Here is a 26,097-nt window from a genome sequence, read left to right as displayed (position 1 = left end):
TCTACCCTGAGCTGAAATCTTACATAAGAAACTTCACTTTGATTTTGATAATACTAAGGAGCAAATATTTGAAAATCAGGCTAACAGCAAGAAACTGGTTTCAACTCTAACTATAGAAAAATTAACATCCTCTTACAATCAAGATCAGGAGGGCCTTACAATGGGAAGTGTTGGACAACCTTAATAAAAAGTGGCACTATCAGCCCCTCCTTTAATGTTGCTGTCATTGAAATACTGTGATTAGAAGTGGTAGAATATTTTTCCGATGAAATAAAATTTCACTGGAAAATGTGGATTCATCAAGCTCGAAATGTTTTGCCCAAAACATCTGGGTTCAACAAACTTTGAGCAAATCCAAATCCAGGGAGCCCTGGATTCCTGGCAGGCTGCTGGGAACCCTAGTGCTTCCTGAGTCCATGACTCACAGGCTGACTCTCCAGCAAGTGCCAGTCCTGGTGAGCAAATTTATTTTCAGAACACCGTATAGGTGTTCCCTAGCTATTCTGGGGCGCTATGCAGCCCCCCCCCCCCCACGGGGGGAGGGGGAAGGCCTCTGCTGGGGGGGAACAGAGGGGCTGGCCCCAGGCCTCCACGACGGGGCGCGGCTGGCTTGGGGGGCAGGGGAGAACTCCCCTGAGGAGTGCAGCAGGGCTGGGCCTGTACTTCCCGCCATTGGTGAGTGCAGGCCCAGCCCTGCTGCACTCCTCAGGGAAGTGGGGGCGAGGCGGGGGCAGAGCAGGGGCAGGAAGAGGCAGGGCAGGGGCAGAGCAGGGGTGGGAAGAGGTAGAGCTGGGGCGGGGAAGGGGCAGGGCGGGAAGAGCCAGAGCAGGGGTTGAAACAGCACGCAACTGCGCAGGGCACCAGGAAATTTGGTGCGTACTTTGTGTATGGGTAAGAATGGTCCTGCCATGTAGTGATGTTTCCAAAACAATATCTATATCTATCTATCTATCTATTTTGCGAGAAACATATAAAAATTCAGTTTTGGTTTTTAACTGAATTTTTTTTCATTATTTTTGGCTCAGCTCCTCAATCAAAAAATCAGTTATTCAGTCAGTTAATTGTGATGTGATATATTTAACTAATATAGCAAAAATTCTGGTGTTAACTAGGAAACTAGAAAATCATACTTCATAGCTATATTTGAATGAGGGAGTTATATTTTACATCCAAAAGGCTGTAGAACTGACATGGTATGTCTTTAAAAGGTAAGCTGCATGCTGTATTCTATCTAGAAGAGCACCATCTGAGATATGGATGGCATCCCAGCTGTGTTCATGGGATCCTCTTCACAGTGTGTTTGACACAGAGATTTATAGTGAAAGAACCGATTTAGCAGTTTGACCCAAATAAGAAACTGTCCGTCACCAAGAAAGGATTCTGGCAGTGCTATATTTAATAATTCAATGTGTCCTGTCATCTGATTGCATATATACACTTTTCACATGTAGCCAAATACACTCTAGTACATATGGTAAATCATCATTTAAGCCCTACTCCTACAAACTCTTACACATGAGTTTAACTTTAAGCACTGAGTGGGCCCATTGAAGTTTGACTTCAAGTGCCTAAAATTACCAATATTCAAAAGTGTTTGCAGGATTGGCACCTCAGTCAATGCTAAGATGATTTGGGAGTACTTGGATAACATTTCTTAATGTTTCTGCAACATGTGAAAATGTGTGTAGACAATGTGCTTGATTTTTGCAAATCTTGGTTCACATGGGTAATTCTTACTCATATAAAGGTTTGCACAATCAGGCCCAGTACTAATAATAAAAAAACTTGATTATTGTTTATTAAAAATTAGCAATAAAGATATTTTAAAAATTAAACAGAACGCACCTGAGGCTCTAGACCAGCACAGCACTGAAGCACGTGTTTAAGATATGTGTAATCCTATTGGCTTCAGTGGTGCTGCATAATGCAGGTGTAGGGATCCAGCCGCATGGAAGTCATTGACAAATCAGGGCCTTAGGGCCAAATCTAATTTTCCTTCCCCACAAGGGAAATAACATTGATGTGAAGGGATTACTCACATGAGGAAGAAGTGTCCCTTAAAGGTGTGACTAAATTCAATTTTATTTGATGCTTTTGTTTCATAGAAGAGCTAATCTTGACCTTTTTTGGGAGAGGGAGAGGGAAGAGGAAGAGTTACAGACGCTCTTAGCCCTCGTCTACACTATGAGTTTAGGTCGAATTTAGCAGCGTTAGATCGATTTAACCCTGCACCCGTCCACACAACGAAGCCATTTTTGTCGACTTAAAGGGCTCTTAAAACCGATTTCTGTACTCCTCCCCGACGAGGGGATTAGCGCGGAAATGGACATCGCCAGGTCGAATTTGGGGTAGTGTGGACACAATTCGACGGTATTGGCCTCCAGGAGCTATCCCAGAGAGCTCCATTGTGACCATTCTGGACAGCACTCTCAACTCAGATGCACTAGCCAGGTACACAGGAAAAGCACCGGGAAGTTAATGAAAAATGAATGTCATTTTAAATTAATGTGCAAGGATTGCTTCACCTGCTACTGAAATGTAGCAACCTTCGGGATGAAACACAACTGTTTAACGCTGTACAGAAACACCAGGCCCTGATTCAGCAACTGGATCCATGCAGACAGATTCCTGTGCCCATTCTGTGCACCACTGATTTCTGTGTGGCTTCACACAGGTGCAGGGAATGAGAGTTCATTGCAGGATTGGGGCTTAAATTTGTAACACACTTTCGGATGAAATGCAGTTCATGATTGTTCTTTAACATGTTACCTTTTTCTATATTGCATTTGTGATGCATTGATGGTAAATTTTAAGCACAGGAAGCAGCAAACTTCAGCTCTGAAAAGCTCAGGGTGTTTTCCATCCTGATGTGTTGCCCTCAGAAAGGTGGGAATTCAGACCCTTCCATTGGCTATTCTCTCTGTGATTGACTAGTTACCACTCAACTCTCTGATGTGAGTTCACCCTCCCATAGAAGTGTTTCCCTGAATGTCCTTCTGATAGTTAATCCTTTATACCAGGGGAAAACAAGCAACTGCAGTGTTCTTTTGGCCGTTTTCCATCTCATTGCTGTAGGCTGCACCTTCCTCCTTGAAGCTGGTAAAATGTTTTGTTTGTTTTACCCCATCCTCTCATATTTTCCTCCTTTTCCTTTTCTCATTCCCAAGGAGGGGGCATATCTCCCTATAGTTTGGGGGTATTTGGTTTTTGTTTTTTTGTTTTGTGTGTGTGTGTGTGTCTTTTCTTCTTGTGACCAGCCAGGAGCTAATGGCTTATGAGAAATAAACAAGATATCAAATCTGTTTAGACTTTATATTCTCAATGAATTAGGTTTTTGAAGGCTAACTTGAAGTGCATGATCCAGGCTGGTACAGCCCCAAACAGTTTCCCATGACAGCTTTTCTGAAAGGGCCTTCAGCTTCCTCATTCTACCACAAATTAATATATTGCAATATTTGGCCCTATGTAATTCCCATTGAAGTCAATGGGAAGCCATCCACTGAGAGCTGAATCAGTGAGCGTTAATGGTTGTGCGTCTGTATTGGTAAAACTATTAAGATCAAAAGGGATGAAAGAAAAACTATTGCAAATACAAAATAATGTCATTGTATAAACACTGTTTATAAGCAAAGCGGAAAACACAATTGTTTACAAATAATATACTGCTAGTGGAATACATGTAGCCAAGATGTACTCAGAAAGGTTCACATTTTTCATTATTCATCCAGAAAAGTTCTAGATATTAAATTATTTAGTGATGTAAAATTTGACAGAAATAAAATGAATGTTAGATCAGTGATGGCCAATGACATTCATGAAGTTCTATAAAGTGGCTCACCTCTGCCATCACCTCTAAAACAAAGGATCCTTCTGCATAGACCACAGCTCTCTGCATGCAAACCACCACCTTAAATAGCCCTGGTGGGTCACACCTTTGTTCCTTTGTATAAAAGATGAGAAGGGAGGCTACAGTCTCATCCATTTTATGCAAGGTACTTCTGAATCCCTGTCAAATTACCATTGAAACCTTCTGTGAAACAAATTTTGGGTGTCTCTAAGTTAAAGCAGGCACAGATATGTGCCCCAGAATTGGAGATTAGAATAGACATTTTAACATCTTATTCTTTTTACAATCTTTCATTTTCCTTCTCATCTTAAAATGAACTGGCTGTAGCTTTATCACTGGGTTACTCTATATGCTGAAGGAACCCATGACTTAGATTTGACACAAAATTCAAATAAATATAACACTAACTGAGCCACATAACTAAAATTCATAAACTAAATTCTGGAAGAACATGAATTTTAACAAAATACTAAATGTACTGTCTCAAACTTTCCAGAAGTCCACTGGGCAAACAATGTATAGAAGACAATGATCCTATCTTCTCTAGTCTGGCTTGTTAGTAGAATTTTACATTTACTTAAAGGAACAGTACCAAAATTTGAATCCTCCAAAACTTTTATAATTACACTTTTTGCATGCCAACAGATTGTAGAACAAATCTATCAGGCCTCAACAACTAGAGCTTTTACCATCTTAAATCCCAATTAATTAATTTGGCAAGCAGAACAACAACAAACTCAGGATGCTGTGTTTGGCAGCGTTGCTGGAATGTCTCTGCAAGCGCGCACACACACCCCCCTCCTGGAAAAATGCAATCCTAATGAATGCTACACTAGGAATTCATCACATTGTCCACTCAACTCATCATCTGGGATTTTTAGAGTACTCCATGCCTTATTTTTGAGACTAGGATTTTATCTTTATTAAGAAAGAATGTAGATAAATAGGCAAGATTTGGAGGCTGGAATATAAAATATGGGTTTGCCAGCCTTGATAGTGTCCTTGTAAAATTCTAGGCTTGTACATCAGATTTGTTTGAGAGCAGTAATCCTTGGTACTTATGATAGAATTTCTACATGTAATTTTTTTAACCTAAGAATTCTACAGTTTTCCACTAAATGTTGTCTCTGTTTAAACACACAGGATCCTAATGAACATCAAGATAAGCATGTGACTAGTCACATTGACTTCAGTGGTACAGCTCATGGGTTTAAAGTTACTCAAGTGCATCGATACCTTGCTGGATCAAAGCCTAACTGCTTATTACACCCCAGAAGACTGACATCACAATAACCTCCATGCAACACCAATTAAAAATATCAGAAAGAGCTCAACTAGTGTACACAGCTAGGTCTCTTTGGCTGCCCTGAAGATCATCCTTGGTAATTCAGGGGTTTGTTTATTAAAATTTCTTTGCATTAAATGCAAATATCAGAGAATTTGAGCCCACAGCGGTTCATCACCACAACCTAACTTGTGAAGATGATTCCATGTTTTCTTGCTTAACCTAATTTCACCACCTCCAGTTCGTACCTCCACAGCACAACTGTGTCCTTGTTAGTTTAAAAAGAGTTTCGCTAGGCATATGAATCCCTCTTCTTCTGCTTATGTAAGAAAGCTGCTGACATTAGAAGTTATTCTATTTACCTTAAATGATTTAAAAAAAAAACAAAAACCCTAAAAAGAAACAATTCTGACTCCAGCAAAACTCTGACATCTAGACACAATACGGTTGCTTTGAAAGGTGTCCAAAAAATTGTATACATTACTTCACTTGGTAGACGCAGTATTATTTGCATTTAACAGAGTACTTTAAGTATCCACTACCATCTGTTTGAGTCAAAATATTTCCCAGCATAAAATATACTACTATTTAAGGCTAATGATCTTATCAAACAGGGATGAGAATTCTACACAGTACCAATGACTATAGTTATAGCATGGATAATATGTAATTAGTACAAGAATGCATCTCTTGCTGTTTTTAAGCCCTATCTGAGCAGAAATGACAAGTCCCTCTATTCAACCTTATGGGATTGTACATGTATTCCTTACACTAGAAAGGAGGAGAGTACTTTTTCAATTAGGAATATCTTTTATTTTATTATTCTCTAATTAAACTCTGTCAAACTCCTAGCAGGGAGTCAGTTGTACACTGATTTTTTTCCTCCTCCTGCGATTCAGGAGTGAAATACAGGCTCCCCTTACTGTGGAACTGGTGCTTTTTCTCATTGATATGCAACCAATTTATTTTTCTTTAAATTAGGACCCAAGTCTGTCATTTTGATCAAACAAAACATTATGCTTCTTTAAAATAATGTCTAGTTCAGTTTTGAAATTTCACAGTCATAGTCATATGTTTGAATGCCGTGTCGAATATTCAGAACAGAAAAGAGTGATGTCTGTGATTTCTGTGGTTGACCTCCCAGTTCCTGTTGTATATTTTCCCTCTCTGGGGCCTTTATTCAAAGGGGGTAAGGCACTGATATGATAAGCTTTCGTAGACAAGAGGAAGACACCCCAGAACAGAATGGGCCAGATCCATGTCCAGTGTAACTCCACTGACCTCAGGCAACCAGGTGATACAAATGAAATTTTATCAAGGATGTGTTTGGCCCACTGAGTCTGTCAAATTAATTTTCTACTGGGTTTTACTGCCCACTCTTGTCCCTAAGGTTTTGAAGAAAGTGGAGTTCACTCTGCTCCTGTCCTTGTCTCTCTCACTCACAGGTTGTACCAAATTTTAATATTTTGGTTTCTGGCTGAGGATCTTAACATTCACAGGCTTGAGGCTTACCTGGAATTTGAAACTTGGGTCAGACCCTAAGAGGAGATAAAATGTGCCTCAAGAAGACTCTGTTCTTTGCTCCCTGCTTACTCCTCCTTGGTGTCACCATCTTTGATTTTATATCTGAATGGCATTGTTTGAATAAGCTTTGACATAGGCAGATCTCTTTCAACTACCAGTATTATAAAGTCTGATGTACTTCAGCTGCTCCTTTCCAGTTTCCCTTTATCTCCTTTCTTCATTTGTCTTTCTTTATTGTGCTTTTATATAACATTTACACTCATAAGTATGTTTATGGATAAATGGTACAAGATTGCTATGACAAAGGCTCTCCTTACTTGTGTACTCATATTATGCTACAAGTACAAAATTGGCCTCTGTCATTTACTTCCATCACTGACCTCCAACTCATCTATCCACTCCTCCTTCTATCCATCTCTCCATCCTCTTGTATGGCCTCCATCACCATAATACCTGAGCACCAATCCAAGACACTGTACCTACATTTTGATATAATTTTTAAAACATGTATGGAACCATACACATGTTCCATAATCTTTCACTATTATAACCCTGGTTTTCCCCACAGTACTCTGTTTGTTGTGTTTCTTTGCTGTGTTATGCCAAACTACCAAGCACCGTGCTTATTACTATGTGTAGTCCCATTGAACTCATAGTAGTAAGCACGCATGATACCAGGTAGTCACACTGAGGAGTACTTGCAGCAATAAGCTCTATGCCCAGAAAAATGTGCACACATGCTTTACACTCTGAGTAGTCCCAGTGAAGTCAATGTAAAGATGAATATGTGTGTAAGTCCTTGCAAAATTGGCTCCTTGTATTTAAATTTCTTTGGGGCAGCACCTTCCATTTTTGGGGTACATATGGCTAAGTATATGGGTGGTGTGAGCACTGTCTGAGGGCTGTAGAAGGTGAGAGCTGCACTGTACAGGAGCTGCTAGGGAGTGATTCTAGGAGAAAGCTTTTACAAATATGTCAATAATCAGGTTAAAAAGAATACAGTCTCAATGTATCACAGAATGTTTATATGACAACTTGACGCTGAGAATTTGGATATAATTTAAACTAATCAGATTAGAAAAGCTTAATATGATCCCAGAACAGGTAATGCTTCTGGGGCTGTTCATCATTTTCTTATGAGCACAGAAAGTACTTTGAGGGAAGGGGGTCCAAGCATGATACACGCTTTCACCAGTGACAATAAAAAAAAAGACCTCACTGCTATGATGCCGCTGTTATTGTCTCATTGCCTTGCACACTCTTTGTAGGTAGGGAAGGAAGGGCTGGGATAATGCATGTTTTCTAAAGCCCTTTGAAAAGGATGAAAAACCACTTAATGCTTTGCATTTGCAGAATGTGACTTCCTCCATTAAGCAACAGAAAAGGTTTCGGTTTGAGTTATGTAGTTTCATTTCTAAGACATGCCTTCCTCAGATGACCTCTCTCATATCTGTTCTTACAAAGTATCAGACTTTATTCATTCCAATCATGGAACATAGATGGAAGCTTTCTAACAGTGTCTTCTTCCTCCCCCTCCCCCCCTCACAAATTAATGACTGGGAGACTCATTGCAACTCACTGAATTTTACAATTGAGTGAGAAAACAAATATATATAATATAAAAGCCAGGAAGGTTTATCCTAAAATGTTTTAATTTACTTGGTCAGTTTCAGGTTAGTTTTAATTATGACTGATATTATATACTATGGTATGTGAGCAAATTTCTGGTGTTTATTTTGTAAGTCTTATTAATATGAGACCTCACTATGGTCTATTGGCTGAAAAGTGCAGAGAAACCAGACATTTTATGTATGTGTGTGTAAATTAGAACATGTGGTGGTTGAGTAAAGTGAGGATTTGCAAGGCTCTGCATTATTTAAGCTGGAGAAGGTCCTGAGCCATCAAATTCAGATAAGAACTCCCCAGAGTTCGGAGGTATTCAGATCTTGGCTTTCAGTTGGGTGCATTTGTAATTTAAATGTAATATTTAATCATATTTTTATTTCTTGAGTAGGTGGCCAATTATATCCATCCGGCTTATATGGTGTCCTCTGCTCATTGCAGCATTTGACTTTCAGTCAAATCTATATAATAGTAAAGCGCACAGAAAATATTCCTATTCAAAGAACACAAAGGAAGAAAAATAAGAGGAATATCTTGCCTCCATCTATGCAAGCAATTCTCATTGACAGAATTGGGAACTGCACATAATGTTGTAAGCAATTAATATTGTAGGTAATTAAAAGTGCTTCATTTAATAGAAACTGCATTTCATTTTGAGCAGTGATTTAAGAGTTCCTTTAGTTTGTTCAGATTATTATTTTAGCAAAAGTGAAATTGGAGGTCAGAACGTAAGTATTTGTTCACATTCGGAAATGTGCAGGTATTAAATTATGTAGTTTATTTAAATCATCACTTTCTTAGGTTTGCTCTTTAATAGCTCCATTAGCCTCAATGTAGAGAGCAAATCCCACTGTGGTACAGCCTGTTGTGACACAAATATACTTACAGTTCTAGAGGAGAAAGGGAAAAAATTCCCTTCAGTACTGTATTGTTGCCATAAGAGTATAAGACAGTTCCCCTTCCCCAAGTAAAAGTTTTTTTGTGTTAAGTCTAAAGAAGTGAACTAATTAAAATATTGTCAACAATTGAGCCATGGGCAGTCTAGCCTAGCAGTTGGAGCAAGAATCAGGCCTAGCAGTTTGAGCTGAATCCAGATGGGGCGGGTTCCAGGAGCGAAGCCAAGGGTCATAGCCAGGAATGAGAGGCCATAGCCTAAGCTGATATTTGTTCAATATCTATTTTGATTTAGTTGGGGATTAGGTCCTGCCTTGAGCAGGGGGTTGGACTAGATGACCTCCTGAGGTCCCTTCCAACCCTGATATTTTATGATTCTATAAGCTAGAGTTGTAGGCAGAAGGTGGAGCTGAGAGTCTGAGCCAGAAGTCAGAGATCAGGAAGGAGCTGGGGCTAAAGGTGGGAGCTGGTATACCCTGGGGCTGAAGCAAGAGCAAGGCTGGAGATAGGGGAGGCCAGGACAGGACCAAGCACAGCATCAGGCTAGAATGCATTGAGCAGCCACTGGACAGCTACTGAGCTTATGTATCAGCCTGGATACCCCTGTGATCAATCAGACAACTTCTATCAGGGCTCACTGGTTGCCCAGAGACTGGCTCTACTGCTGGCTGGCCCCTGACAAATATAGACACATTTTATATTATTCATCATGAATTAACAGAGTGACCCCGTAACCTTGTTCACATAACCCTGTCTGGGCACAACCCAGACCCATGTTCATCACACTCATTTGTGTCCTGTCTGACTTCCAGACTGTAAGGGACCTTTTCTACTGACTGTCTGGCATGGTGTCCGAACTTTCAGTGTTATATAAATGGAGATATCTGTTTTGATTCACTAAGAAGTGTGGGAAGATACTAAAATCAACATTTCAATAGAACATGCAGAAGTACTTTCAACAGCTGCAGTGAAACTCCTCTTTTAGTCCTAGGCTCAAAGTGTTTGCAGTTCCCATTTCAAGACACGTGAAAAAAATTAATAAATATTAAAACAGCAGTGTTAAGTTTTACCGTTCCTGAATATGTTCTTAAATAAAAAGATTGTATGGAGAGACAGACAGACACACGGGGTGGGGAGTGAGCAGTTGTGTCATATCAAATAGATTTACTACTAAATATCTTAGTGTAGATTACATTTTGTATCTATTCTTCCTGATCCTACATAATAAGTATCTTCTTGATTGCATAGCAATTGCAATGCAAGAATACTAGAATGAATAACAGGCACTGGAATGAACAGTAGAATGGCAACAGAATGTTAGAAGACGCAATCTTTGCCCAGCAGAGAGCAGACTGACAATTTGCCACAATCTCAAAGGACACACACAATTTACAAAGATTGTGCTTGACAGAAGTGCAAGGGGCAGAGACAATTGCACTTCCTGAGCCAGTTAGGAGGTCTGGTTATTTGCGGGCCATGGGGGCACAAATATTCAGTCTGACTCATTAAAATGCACCTTCCAGAGACCTCTGGGAGAGCAAGCCACATTGCAAATGGGGTGGGAGACACAGGGCTGGATTATTTTCTAGGGACTGATACAAAATGGCTGCTACAGGGTTTAGGATCTGAGCCAAGAGTCTACATTGCGGTTTATGATTTATAGTATACTGTGACCTGTCTCTCATTAGGAACTTTGTAGCTCACTCTGGGATACAGTTTGTATGAAAGACGTTATATAAAATTAAACTATATTGTAATGTTATCACAATAGTGAGTTGCACTGAAGTTAGGAGGCTTAGCAAAGAGTGGATCAGGTTCTGATTTCAGTTTACATAAGTATAAATCCAGAATAACTCCATTGACTTCAGTAGAATTACTTTGGCTTTTATCTAGTGTAACTTAGAGCAGAATTTGTCCCGGGTCTTCAGTTAACAATATTGTTCTTACAGTAGCGATAGCTGATTTTTTCTTTTTTCTCTGTGAGATGTCCTATCAAATTGCCATTCGCTATAAAGATTCAATTGTTTGCATTTCTTTTTAGTTTTTGTATTGGCCACTATTAATTCCTTAAATATGGCCCAAATGTTCAAAGACATACTTACATACATGTGCCACTTTAGGAAAGCAAATCCCTGACACATGCAAGCAAGGTTTTTTTTAAAATGCATGAATGCTTGTGTCCCAATTCCAATGCACAAAAACACTGAGCAAAAGTGAACATGCACATCTTTAATTGGCACCATTTTGTCTTGATGCTCATAGCATCACATTAAAATTTTATTTTAAAAAATACAGTGTTTATCTAATTCATTAAAACGTTTGTATACTAATGTAGCTTCTTGGTGGTTAGTTTATTCAAACTCAACACACTTCCAAATAAATACTGTTCTTTCCTTGTACTTTTGAAAACTTCCCCTTTCCCTGTAAAGAAGCTGTAATGCCCTATGCCAGTAAAACACACACACACAGTAAATTAGCAAAACCAACCAAAGAAAAAGAATACATGTTAATTCCATAGCAAACGCTAAAGGGTCCATTTCTGCTCCAGTTGAAATCAATAGCAGTTCTGGTAATCACTTCAGTAGGTGCAAGATCATGCCCAGTATATTTTTTTAGGAGGGAGAGAGGGTGGGATTTGTCATTGCTGCTGTTTTTTGGATTTGGCAACTGTGATTAGAATTTGGACTTTGTCCATTATCATCCAGTCCCTAAGAAGTGTGTTCTAAGGGAATATCACCATTTTCCAAAATAACTCAAGAGACTGGGGTCCAGTTTGAATGTGACCATTGATTACAAGTGCGTCCTATTCAATTATGAGTAGAAATCTCCCTCTTTCAATATCAATTTCCATGGAAACTTAAAGTGCAATACTTGGTGCTCAGAAAAGTGACGCTGTAGAAATGGCATTGTGGGCTCCATTTAATTTTAAGTGTTTTGGTCTATCAATGATTTCTGTATCACATGAGTTCAGTTTAAAATTTTTTTTCTAATTGCCAGTCCTGCAAACAACCTAAGCTCTGAGAATAAATCTGGATTGTTTCGAATTCATACACTATCACCCGTAGTAAAGGTTTTGCACGCCAAATTATGATCTCAATAATACCTGTGCAATTCCACTGCTTGCAGTAGTATTTGACTGGTGTTATCTCTGATACAGCAAATCACAATTATTTTTTTTCAAATGCCTAAGTTAAAAAGTGTCTCAACCATATTTGCAGTAATCCCTAAAACAGGATAAGAAAGTACAGGGGAAAGTTAAAAATAATTTGATATTGTTATATAGGGAATACTGCATATCCTGAAGTAACATTCTCTATTTATCCAAGGCAAAATTAGAAAAGGTTTAAGAGCAACCACTGTATGACAGCAAACTATGGACAGCAGCTTTTGCTCATGGACCTTTTAACTATTATGCCTCTTTCAATTGAAATTTGTATCTATTTGGTGGTGTTTCTTTGCATTCCTGCACAGACATTTGGGAAGAAGATTCATAGGTATACAGGGTTTGGAATCCCACCAAAGTAGGTCTTTCGAAGTGTAAACAGGACTGAAAGACTGAACAAATTTTGTCAACAGTCTTGTCCCTTCTATTTAATCCATTAATTCTTCCTTATGGTGACCTGCTAGAACTCTATCATCACATGACAATAGGCAAGATAACGTTGCTCTCTTTTGTTTCAGATTTTTACGTTTTTTAATCCAGTCCCTGAGCGCTGAGATAAAATCTGTAATCTTTAAAGACTGTAACCAAACGTTCTTAAACTATATCAGCCCAATTTATAGTCTGGCATTGACAGAAAATTATTTGGATGCAAATACAAGACTCATATTTACTATGAGATCTAGAAATGAAAGTCACTGGTGGCCCCCTGGATTGTTGTTAATACAAGGGTTGCTTTTCTATGCAATAGCTGAAAGACTAGGGCGCTGGTTTTACCTAGACTTTACATTTCTGAAGGCCTGTTTCATTTATTTACACCTCAGGGTTGTGGGATTTCAAATATCTTTTTTTCCAGTAATTGTCTCACTATGTTGCAGGAGCTGTGACCACTGCACTCTGTACTAGTTTTTTAGTGGCCCCATGCAGCACGATACATCAACATCACATTTGGTTTAAGCAACTTTTAATATACTGTAAGGGCTGTTAGCCATTGGTGCTGGATGCTATTAAAGTTTATCTACTAAATCTGGCTACTCTTTAGCATGTGAGTACAGTAAGCAACACCCAGATTTATAGAGTGTTCCTTCACATCAGAGAGGTATTAAAGCAAAACTGCATAGGATGTTGCATTGAGTTTGACTTAGGAGGAGGAAATCTGAAACAACAGATGCTGTAGCATTTTTTCCCTCTAAAGAAATAACAGATTTTCCCTTTCTAGTGATATATTTTCCCTATTTTACCTCCCCTCTTTGGATTCAGAACATATTGTAGATAATCACAGAATTTTACCTATCACACATTTAATATTTATTACACATCAAGCTATTATTGAAAACTCACCTCTTGTGATTACCTGAGAACAAACTGGGAAATCATGGGGGTAGGGTGGTTCGGTTATTATTAAGGCTTATATCTCAAGGCATGTTAGAATTATCAAATTATAACATTACAGAAGGAGAACTTATTACCATTTGGTTGAATCAGCTTGTATCATTGTGATATATTTTTTTATCTATAATATTCTTATATTATAAGTTCTTTGAAACTACTCAGCTTCACTTCTGTCTTTTCTATATGTGGATTATATTAGAAAAAAGTTATAAATCTGATTTCTGATTTGTCTATGTCTCGTAACTTGGACAGCACAGGAAAAAATCCTGAAAAAGTTTGTCATGTTGCCTCTTTTAGCAAAACTAGATTCAACATTTAGCATGTCTTTACAGAGCGAGTCACTAACCACATCCCTGTTTCAATCACTGAATTACACATTTTATTTTAGAAGCCTTGACTCTTGTTCTAACCCTTTGGTTACAGGACAAACTGAGTCCAGTTGGTTTAATTCATTAGAAAACCTCAACCATATGAAGAACAATACTTATATAATTCTTGTGAATTTTACTTCTGCATTTAAAAAAAAACCCCAAAAGCAAATAGACATTGATCAATCAATGCCTTAGATCACAATTTGTAACTGAATTATATTTGACAAAAACAAACTATAAAGAGAAATGCTAGTTACTGTTTTTATTTTCGAGTTCTGCCATGTAAACCTTTAGCAACCTTTACAGTCAAACACCATTGCTCTTCTTGAATTTCTAACTCAAGAAAAAGTAAAGTATGAAACAGTACCTGGCAAGTACCTGGTGTGCTCTTGTGCTCTCTCACTCTCTCTCTCCCCTCCCACAGGCAGCTTGGCAATGGAATGCCCTTCAAATCCATGGCTGACTGCTTTTGGTAAATGTTTTACGAGACACTAAGCAACCTTCTGTCCCACCCTCCATGCAAACACCATTGCGAGAACACGGTATCATGGTCACAAAGGAACATATATGCAGTACAGAGCACTGTAAATGCAGCAAAGAAACCCTGTTTTGACTCCCCCTTTCCCCGAAATAAAAAATCCCTAATATGAAAGGGGGATATGAGAGAAGCGTGCTGGGGGGAAAACTACATCAGCAGGACTATTAATAAATATTTTTCAAGGAGTAAATCATGATAACCTTTTTCTTTATTGTTCTAATCTGCAAGCAAACCTAGGCATGTCTAACAGGAAAACTGATGAACAGTTAATAAAGTGGAGCATATCTTTTCTAAATAAATCCTCAGTATAGGAACAGTCATCCCAATGACAGTTACAACTTTAAAAGAAACCAAAAAAACCCCCATAACCAGCCCTACTGTACTCTGAAATCGCACAGTAAAATTATGTGAACAGAACCAAATCACAGTGACAAGCAAAATGAATGTAAAAGGAACTTCTCAACAAGGTGCTTTCCTAATAAGAAAACCTGCCCGCTTTTCAGCTTCCCTGAAGTTACCCAAAGTTAAAATTCTACTAGTCCCAAACCAGAGTTTTTGCATTCCATTCAAGTTAACAATTACAAATGGAGGACAGCAGAAACCAGCTGGCATTAAAATCGTGAAACTATCTGACTTGACAAAGTAACACCACTGGTCGCAAAAGAGGAGAGGTCAGTGAACTAACTTGAAAATGACAGCGAGGGTTTAAACAGATGACTGAATCATACACAACAGCGCAATAGCATAGACGAACCCTCACTAACTCCTGATACACAGACACATGCACACGAGCCAACAAAAAAATCTTTTTTCCCCCCATCAGTAAGTGTTGTATTTTTGAGACAGTATATTGTCTGCTGTGTTCTATCTTGTTGTGGGTAAGTTCGATTTATTTTGTCTAATTTGATTTCTTTATGGTCCTACATTGTACAAATATATATATATTGTGACGGGGCAAGGCCAGATGGCTATGGAAAAGTAGTGGGAAACAAATATATTAGCTCCAGGCTAAACAAATCCCTAGTACCAGGATAAGTGAAATGGCAGCTGCTCCAGGTCAATTAAGACACCTGGGGCCAATTAAGAACTTTCCAGAAGGCAGGGAGAATGCTAGGTTGATTGGGACACCTGAAGCCATTCAGGGGCTGGCTGAAACTAGTTAAAAGCCTCCCAGTCAGTCAGGTGGGTGTGCATGTCAGGAGCTGTGGGAGGAAGTTGTGCTGTTGGAGAGACTGAGTAGTACACATCATATCAGGCACAAGGAAGGAAGCCCTGAGGTAAGGGTGAAGTGGAGCTTGAGGAAGTGAGGGCTGCTGTTGGGGAAGTAGCCCAGGAAAATGTACAGGTCATGTTTCTAAAAGGTCAGTTACCATAGCTGATACTATTAGGGTCCTTGGGCTGGAGCCCAGAGTAGAGGGTGGGCCTGGGTTCCCCCCCACACCTTTGCCCCCTGATTAATCACTGAGACTGGGAGACAACAGAGACTGTGAAAGGAAGGATAACTTCTCCTCACCTCCCTCGCTGGCTTATGATGAAAATGGCTCAGTAGACTGTGACTTTTGTCTCTAGAGAGAGAAGGGTTACATGGCGGGTCACAGTGAGCCTCTGAGGCTAGCGAAATCCACCAGGAAACACGGGACCCACGGAGGCAAGGACAGAGCTTTGTCACAATATATGTATATTCTAATCAATCACTTGATACATACATCCAAGCTATCTATAACAATCTGTTTGGTGGCTCGTTTTTCATAATGTATACATGACGGTAATGAGTATTCCAATGTTCTGGATTTTATGTATAGTGTGGATTTTGCACTAAGTCACATACTCGGCTGGAGTGAATTGGAGAAGGTCCATTACTTTCAATGGAGCTATGCTAATTTAGACCAGCTAAGGATCAGGTTAGGTTGGTAGGTTAATTCTAATGAAAAATTAATCCCAACTCTACTTTTGATTTTTCTCTGTCTACTAGGTCCCCCTACAGTTACTTTAATTCAATCCACTGGCATTTGGAAAGTTCTGCCAATGGATCAGTAGGAGCATGACTCATGTACAGAATAGTATCTGACACACATGATCGCATATGAATTTGTTAGCATTCCAGTCGGCAACCAGACTTTGAGTGGACTCATCCTGATGTGTCACAGAAAGGGAGAATAGTTTCCTGGTCCTTCTCAGTTGTAAATTAGAGGGGCAAATATACAACCTAGGAAGCTTTCTATATACGTATATGAAGAATAAGACCCTGAGTTGTGCAAGTGGTAGCAATATCACCAGCAGCAATGAAGAGGTTCACTGAGCGTGTTGCAGACGGTAAATCACAGGCAACACCTTCGTTCTCAATACATCAAAGGGGTTTCCTGACACATAGAGTACGGATAATTTTTCATCAGGATGCTATTCTTATGCTAATATAAAGGCAAATCGCTATTTTTTGGATAATCCAGTCCCAGTTCAGGGTGGAGTAATGAGAAAAGGGCCGTGGGCAGGTGAACAGTTTACATAGCTGGGCTGATGCTGAAGTTTGCACATGCAACTGCCTCCAACCCCAGAAAACACATGTAAACCTGGAGGTCACTGACATTTCGATGTTAAATTACATTTTATTTTTACATGTTTTAAGCAAAGACTTTTGTAAAGACAGTTTATAATTTGAATATCCTCTTCAGTTTCTAGGCCAAATGTGTTTAAAAATACGACATCCAGGGAATTTTGTTGTCGTCTTCAATCAAAGTCTACCCTCATGCTTTGTTTTATACTCAAAAGGATTTTAGGCAGCCCCTGAAGACAAGGAGAAGGACTGAGAGGCCAGCTGGGAGGAGAGAGGATTGGTCAGTTGCTCGCTAGAGCTGGGTGAAGTTTTTCAACCAACGTTTTTTGGAGAAAATGCAGCTTTGGCATCAGTGAAACAATTTAGCAAATTTGTGTTGATTTTGCCAAATTGTTTTAATAAAAAAACAAACAACAACAAATTTTGAAAAAATAGAAATGTAACTATTTTTATTCAAAATGACTTTTCATTTAGAAATGTCCTCTAATTTTATTTTAAACATTAAAAACATGCTCAAAATCAAAACATAAGATATTTTGTTTGACCTAAAATGATTTTTTTTGACTTCTTGATTTGCCAGAAATGGTGAAAATTTTCATTTATTAGTTGACCCAAAATGAATTTTTTTTTAAAATGACCAGTGAACTGAAAAGTCATTTGCCCAGCCCTATTGCTGGCATTCCTGTGTGCCACAAAGATAGAACATGGGTTGACCTGGGAATAGATGAGAGTTGGGGCTCCCGTTTGCCTTTTGTGGTCACAGAACTTAAGTCTGCCTGTGAACCTACAGGGGCTGGTTCACGGGCAATCCCTGAACGCAAACTGAGCTTGGCTTGTAACTGAACCCTGCACTATTTGCACAGCCTTGCCCATATGTAAATTAGCCTAGATAGTTCTCAGAAACCGTCATTGTGGTAGCAGTTGCTAGGGACAATGTAGAAATTATATTTTATTAGTTTCACTCATTCCTGATGTTCCCAAAAGACTTCCCATTACATAACCTGACCTTTGCCTGGAAGTTGGAGAAAGAGGGAGGATTCTGATGAGCTTCTCTCAGCATTTTGTATTTAAGAATGTCATTCCAGCAGCCCGTGTCCATACAGGATGGAGTCTGGTATAATGTGGTCCTTGACATCTGCAGACAATTCATATTTAATTCAGTTCATATCAACTGGTCATTGTGGTGCTGCCATGGGATACTCTACAAAAATGTGCAGTGCTTAGTGTGTGGGTGCTGTTAAATCCCAATCATCTTGGATTCTCTCCTGAGAGCTTTCAGAGTAGCAGCCATGTTAGTCTGTATTCGCAAAAAGAAAAGGAGGACTTGTGGCACCTTAGACTAACAAATTTATTTGAGCATGAGCTTTTGTGAGCTATAGCTCACTTCATTGGATGTATTTTCCACTGAATGTATCCGATGAAGTGAGCTGTAGGTCACGAAAGCTTATGCTCAAATATATTTGTTTGTCTCTAAGGTGCCACAAGTACTCCTTTTCTTTCTCCTGAGAGCAAGGCAACCTACAGCTGCTTTAAAACATTTGCTTTCCTTTCTGTCAGGAAGTGTGGTCTTTTGACTAAAGCATAGGATGGGGAGTCAGGAGACCTGGGGTCTATTGCCAGCTCTGCAACAGGTTTCCTGTGTAATGGTGGACAAATCACATTAACCTCTCTGTGTCTCATTTTTGTCATCTGTAACTCATACAGGTGTTGTGAATTTTAATTCATTACAGATAGAGAGCACTGGGACCCTCCTAAGGGAGGAGCTATGTACATGCAAATTATTCTTCTACAGAAAAGCTTATTTGATCACGGGCAATGACCAAAGTAGACTTAGCCACGTGGAGTCTGTACAGGACTTGTGACAAGTTCAGATAGGACACACAAGTTTGCCAGAGTTTGTCACAATTCTACATTTTTCCTTTTAAAACATGCTACTGACTCTGGAGTCTGTGGCCTATTAATAAAGCTGGGCAGGAAACAGTTTTTAAGATGTCTTCCCACCTCGTCCCCGCAATTCCACATGGGGATGAATCATAGAATTGTAGAACTGGAAGGGACCTTGAGAGGTCATCTAGTCCAGTCCCCTGCACTCATGGCAGGACTAAATATTATCTAGACCATTTCTGACAGGTGTTTGTCTAACCTGCTCTTAAAAATCTCCAATGACGGAGATTCCACAACCTCCCTAAGCAATTTATTCCAGTGCTTAACCACCCTGACAGTTAGCAAGTTTTTCCTAAAGTCCAACCTAAACTGCCCTTGCTGCAGTTTAAGCCCATTGCTTCTTGTCCTATCCTCAAAGGTTAAAGAGGATAATTTTTCTCACTCCACCTTGTAACAACCTTTCATGTACTTGAAAACTATTATCGTGTCTCCCCACAGGATTCTCTTCTCCAGACTAAACAAAACCCAATTTTTTCAATCAATTTTTTCAATCCCAGCTTGGTATTGTCCATAAATTTTGCAAGTGTACAGTCTATGCCATTATCTAAATCATTGATGAAGATATTTAACAGAACCAGAACTGATACCTGCGGGACCCCACTCGTTATGCCCTTCCAGCTTTACTGTGAACCACTGATAACTACTCTCTGAGAACAGTTTTCCAACCAGTTTTGCACCCACCTCTAAGTAGCTCCATCTAGGCTGTATTTCCCTAGTTTGTTTATGAAGGTCATGTGAGACAGTATCAGAAGCCTTACTAAAGTCAAGATGTACCACATCTGCCACTCCTCCCCATCGACAAGACTTGTTACCCGGTCAAAAAAAACTATTAGGTTGGTTTGACATGATTTATTCTTGACAAATCTATGTTATTTATCACCTTATTATCTTCTAGATGTCTTCAAACTGATTGCTTAATTATTTGCTCCTTTATCTTTCTGGGTACTGAAATTAAGCTGACTGGTCTGTAATTCCCTGGATTGTTCTTTTCCCCCTTTTTATAGATTGGCACTATATTTGACCTTTTCCAGTCCTCTGGAATCTCACCCGTCTTCCATGACTTTTCGAACATAATCACTAATGGCTCAAATATCGCCTCAGTCAGCACCTTAAGTATTCTAGGATGGATTTCATCAAGCCCTGGTGACTTGATGACATATAACTTGTCTAAGTAATTTTTAACTTGTTCTTTGAAATTATGAGAGAGAGTCACCCCAGACTAGCCAACAGCCAAGTGTAGGATTAACCACGAGGCTGTTGGCTATTCTGGGGTGTGTTTCTCAGTCTCTCCTGTTGGAGCTGTTTCACTTGCTATAAATCATTAAATATTCATGGGGCCAGAGAGAAAAAAACTGATTTTATAGCCCAATGGTTAGGGCATTCACCTAGGATGTGAGAGATGCATGGACTTTGTCTTCTGTTTTGACCAGGAAATCCATTCTGGACCTGAGAGACAGTCTCAAGAAAAGTTGTGTCAAAACTGATAATATTTCTGTGAATAGCTCAGTTTTGATGAATCAGCATTTCCCAACCCCTGACCCCTCCCAAATTTTTTTTTTTTTTTATTTCTGACCAGGGTTCTCCTTATTAACATCAATTAAATCTAAATTTTCTACTCCTTTAGACCATCTCAGTATCTCTTAGGTAAAGACACCCCTGCCTGGGTCAGAATCAGGAATTGCTCTTGAGGTAAAAAGTATGAGACTCTACTGCTTGAGCTAAAGGACCAGGTTGACATTAGTTTGTGAGCTACTGTAGATCCGGCCAGTATTCAGCAACTGTTATAGAAAGAATGGCCAAAACCTCATGTTCCCCAGTGGGTCATCCACACTCTCTGAAATAATGTTGAGCCTGTCAAGTGGCCAAATTTGTGTTCAGTCATCATGATTGGTAGAGGTCTGGGTGACACACTGCATCTTATTAGTCATATCACTATAATGCCACACAACACAAACCACTTTTTCACACTTGATTTGGAGAGATATAGTGTGAACTAAATAAATTATTGTTAATTAATAAGTTAAGTTGATACACAAGTGAAAAAGTATCTCTCCTATTTGTGTGGAGCTAGAGCTTTGTGAAACTCAGTGTTTTCATTCATATGGGTTTGTGCAAATTTTTTCTCTAATTTCCAAGGAATTAGCGCCAAACCTCACAGCAAAACTCAACCAAAACAATTGAGTTTCACCTGCTTTTGGAATGAAGCAGTAAGGGTACTTAGCACTTAAACATTTCAAAGCTTGGTACAACCATAAACTTATGAGGTAAGTAACCCTGCAAAGCACTGTCAGAAGATACGTTCATTTTGAAGATGATGAAAACATTGAGGTAAAGTGATTTGATGTGGTAAGACAGTGCCTGAGATGAACGTTGTTTCTCACAGTTTTGGCACAAATCTATAAACAGGATCACATTCTCTCCAAACCATTTATAAGGATTGATAAACCTGGACTGAATTTCATTTCTCCTCTTTTTCTGTTTCCAAACAGAAGTTTTTCACAGCTCTGCAACATTCAGAGTGGCCCAAACACTTCTCATGAAATTCATCTAATCTCTGCATCATCTATTCCAAAGTTCCTCATATCATGCTTACACAGATAACCAAGGGCAAGTTTTTGATTAACATATCAGTGACAGAAGAAACTGTGACCCACAGAAACTTGACATTTCACTCTCTCTTCTCGGAGTCCAACCTTTGTCACAGAGCATAGCTTTCAAGGGCAATTATAACACTTGAATATTTGCTTACTGGAAATGGAAGAGATGTTGTGTCATACAGCATTCTGGCTGTAAAGTCAATGTTAACTTAGGACAGAAAATTTATATCTTCAGATTGGTTTGGAGGCAAGAATAGGTGTACCTTTCAGAAATGGAAAAAGCACCTAAAAATCCATAGTCTTTTGGAAGAAGCATTATCAGTTAAATGTCAGTTACTCAGGAAATATTAATAGCCTCAACAACGACAAAATTAAAGTGTTTCAGATAAAATACCTGATTGGGTGCATTTCTGTTTGCCATGAGTTTCTGCACTAGTTAGTAAATGATAAATAGTTCTCACTTCATTCAGGGTATGTTTGTGTTTCATCCTTATTGGCAATATTCAGATTGATAAACAATGCAGCCAAGCGCAGATAAATCTAGCATGGCAGCCAGGAGCAAGTCCCTATGGCTGCTGTAGAAGCTTTAAAAGTTTTATATTCATAATAAAGAGCCTACCATATTAGAACAGTGAGCCCTGCAGAGATAATGTGCTCAGACTCATCTCCCCTCCCAGGAGAAAAGAGTGTTTTGTTCTTCTCTGTAGTGGCCCCTCCAATAAATATCAGAGCAGAGTTGACAAATGCCAGAGGGAACTGCATGCCACCCTCTTGAGCAGAAGGACTGGCAACCCTTCGAAGCTGTAAGGGAACTGGTATGAAGGAGAAAGGATAATGGGCATCTACCCTTGAGGCTCCATGTGGGACCCTAAGCATCTCTACCACAGGGGGAAATAATAACAAAAGCAAGCATCAAGAGCATTCATTGGCAACTTGCTCCTTAGCAGTGGTAGATGATTGTGCTCACCAGGGTAGCATGTATTCTGCTTGTAACACAGTACTTTGTGCTTGTTGAGATTTTGCAAATCTACACTGCAGCTGGGAGTGAGTCGCGGCACATCTGACCCCTTAAGCTTGAGACCCTGGGCTGCAATGTCTAAGCAATGTCTATGCAGCTATTTTAAGTGTGAGCCCTGCTGGCAAAGTCTGTCTATCCAGGCTGGCAGGCTCACTCCCAGCTACAGTATAGACATACCCTACACTGCCACCATAACAATTCAGCCACTGCAACTGCTGTGCCTATTCTTTACTTTGGTTATAGCTTCAGTGTCTAAGGGTTTAGAACAAAGAACTCTAGGTCCAGAGCTAGTGCAAAATTAGTCCTCCCCAGAGCAGAGAATGAGTGCTCCTACAAGCAGCGTGAGTGCTTTTGGAGAAGGAGATAATAGCATGGCTGTTCACATAACTCCTCTAGTGGCCGATCCACAGGCTGGCATCATTCGTGTTTTCACCAGGCAGGGTTTCTGTCATCTGTGGCTGGAAAAGCATGCAACTTGGAAAAAAATTGTCCACGATCCATAGAAAAACTGAATGCTGATGGAAGAAAATACTTGCTATTTGCAATTCTGTTTCCAGGAAGATTTTCTGTCTTTAAAGAGCTGACTAGCAAAAGATGGGTAAAAGAAGTACAAAATCCTGCAATAACAGCTTAGAGAACATCCCACACAAGAAGGAATTTTAAAAAACAGATAAAATATTTGTCTGCTCGCTTCTTTACTTGTTGCTTTTTTTAAAAAAAAAGTTTAGAAAGAAGATACACACATTTCAGTTAGAAGATCCAAAGATTTCTTGAAATGTCTAGATTTTATCTGCATTTTGTGGGAAAGTGCTACGATGGTGATTCAGCAAGCTCTGACTGCAGACAAGTATTTCAAAATACTTCCTTGTAGCTGTTCAGCTTGCTTCTACATGTGTTGCTGTATTGCACCATACCACATGGGGTCACATTTATAACAGTAAGGAATTAGAAAAGTTCAACCAGGAAGCAAGCTATTTTAAAAAACAAACCACAAACATACCCACACCTCGTAAATCTATGCGGAGTTTAAACTAGGCACCTAAATCCAAAATGTAGATGCTCAAAACCACCACTCAGTTGCTACCCAACTCTGTAGGCACCTCTGGACATATGCAAAGCCACCTGAGTTCTGATGCCTGGGCACCTACCTCACACTTATACCCCAGTGTGATCTTCAAACTAAGTGTTCCCTGTAGGGTCTGATCCGGGAGGTATGATCAGAACACTCCTGCTGGATCAGAGTTGGCAGTGGTCCCTTATAGAGTTTAACCCACTGCTTAGATAGGCACTCACCCAGGATGTGGGACACCTATGTTTAAATCCACCCTCTGCCTGATATGGAGCAGTACCTCTCAGGTGAGTGTCCTAACCATTGGGCTATAGGGTATTCTGGGGTAGGTGTCTCTCAGTCTCTTCTGTTGAAGCTGTTCCACTTGTATCCCTGCTCCTCATCAGGCAGAGGGGGAATTTGAATCTCCCACATCCTGTGAGTGCTCTAAACACTGGGCTAAAGGTTATAAGATAACCACCAACTACTCCTCCTCTGTTTTATGCTGAGATGGGTGTCATACTTTAAAATTCAGTATTTGTGCTCTATACTATGACTATAAAATTAGTCATAGGACCAAGCACTTTTTCATGGTGGTGGGGTGGGGGGAAACAACAGTGTTGCTTCATTGATTTCCATGAAGCTATGCTTATTTACACCAGCTCAGCTTCTGACCCATAGAATTTATATGTAATTGATTTTAGTCTAAATTTCTCACAGTTGCTTTTAGTTTTATACTTTTATACAGTAACTATGGAATATGGAGGAACACTCAATTATTAAGGGCCAGATTCCACAAATAGTGCCATTGATTTTAGAGGGACTAACCACAAAGTATTCATGGGAAGAAATGGTGATAGAGTCTTGTGATATGTAGCTATGGTAATAGAGTTCAGAACCCATCCATCCATAATCATTCAATTCCTTTGCAGCCTGCACCAAAATGGGCAATCTCTATAGCAATGTTTAGGGCACTTTATGTCAGAGGTAATGATAGCAACATAAACTAGATAAGAATTTTCCCAACAAGAAGATTGTGGATGAGTCCAGTTCTACCAGAAAATAGCCTTATAGTGGAATAAAAGGATACTGGGCCAGATTTTCACAAGAACTTGGCTCCCATTATCAGCACCAAAATAAGTAACCAGCAGGAGAGTGAGTTTGTGTGTGTATGGGGGTGGGGGGGATGTGAGAAAACCTGGATTTATGCAGGAAATAGCCCGACTTGATTATGTAAAGAGTTGTCACTTTGGATGGGCTAACACCAGCAGGAGAGTGAATTTGTGGGGGGGGGTGGAGGGTGAGAAAACCTGGATTTGTGCTGGAAATGGCCCACCTGATGATCACTTTAGATAAGCTATTACCAGCAGGACAGTGGGGTGGGAGGAGGTATTGTTTCATATTTTCTGTGTATATATAAAGTCTGCTACAGTTTCCACGGTATGCATCTGATGAAGTGAGCTGTAGCTCACGAAAGCTCATGCTCAAATAAATTGGTTAGTCTCTAAGGTGCCACAAGTACTCCTTTTCTTTTTGCGAATACAGACTAACACGGCTGTTACTCTGAAACCAGATTTTCAAAAGAGCCGAGCACACTGGATGCTGAAATTTTTGGAAAATTTTGCCATAAGCATCTCAATGGGAGTTGCTGAGTGCTGAGCAATGCTGAAAATCTGAGTGATGCTAATACAGGACCAGAATATGACTGGATTCTATGCCTGCTCCTGGATGGCCCACATTAGGAGGACTTGAAGGACCACAAGCCTGTGATTTTGTACTCAAGGAGCAACTAGGGGTTGATATTGCTCCATTGGGAGCTGGGGGCAGCAGCTATATATTACACTGTGGCTCAAACCAGGCCATCTCCCAAATTTTAGAAACACAAAAGTGTATAGCCCTCTTTGTCCCCATCTGTTGGCTAATACTCCAGAACAGCATTGCTCATGAAGTGTAGCTCAAAATCAGGACCTGAGGTTTTTATTGTAAGTACCACATACACTGTCCTGAGCAATGAAGACTCTCATAACCATATTCCCTTATCAGTGGATGCAGATGACAGGGAAAATACCACAAAAATAAGGGATTGATTAATTTATGTGTTCTAAGGCAAAAGGATGTTTGTAATTGCTTAATATATATAGATAACCGTCTGTTGCTTCGAAAAGTAAAAAGTTGAAAAAATTACTTTCCCAAAATGTCATAGTGGCTTTCATAGTTTTTCTTCTTTAAAAAGTAATACTAGGAAGAAAGATATCTTCCATTTCATCTTTTTCAGTTTAGACATTTTCAATTACAATGTAAAATG

General features: G+C 39.6%; 1 protein-coding gene and 1 long non-coding RNA gene across 8 annotated transcripts in view; one reads left to right on the top strand and one right to left on the bottom strand.

The window, feature by feature from the left end:
* The window catches only part of LOC142071927 (uncharacterized), a 111,104-nt gene that overhangs the window by 2,093 nt on the left and 82,914 nt on the right, over positions 1-26,097 (top strand). The gene's annotated exons all lie outside the window — the stretch shown is intronic.
* Positions 1-26,097, bottom strand: part of RBM47 (RNA binding motif protein 47) — a 115,298-nt gene that overhangs the window by 49,605 nt on the left and 39,596 nt on the right. The window contains exon 1 of one of the 6 annotated variants that reach the window (XM_048848518.2): positions 14,464-14,550. The exons of the other annotated variants lie outside the window; for them this stretch is intronic. The gene's annotated coding sequence lies outside the window, so the exon portion shown is untranslated. Of the gene's footprint in view, positions 1-14,463; positions 14,551-26,097 lie in introns of those variants that run through there. 6 annotated transcript variants of the gene reach the window in all.

Source organism: Caretta caretta, chromosome 4 (genome assembly GCF_965140235.1).
Source record: "Caretta caretta isolate rCarCar2 chromosome 4, rCarCar1.hap1, whole genome shotgun sequence".
NCBI lineage: Eukaryota > Metazoa > Chordata > Testudines > Cheloniidae > Caretta > Caretta caretta.
Note: the sequence above shows the minus strand (reverse complement) of the source record. Positions and strands in the feature narration are given on the sequence as shown.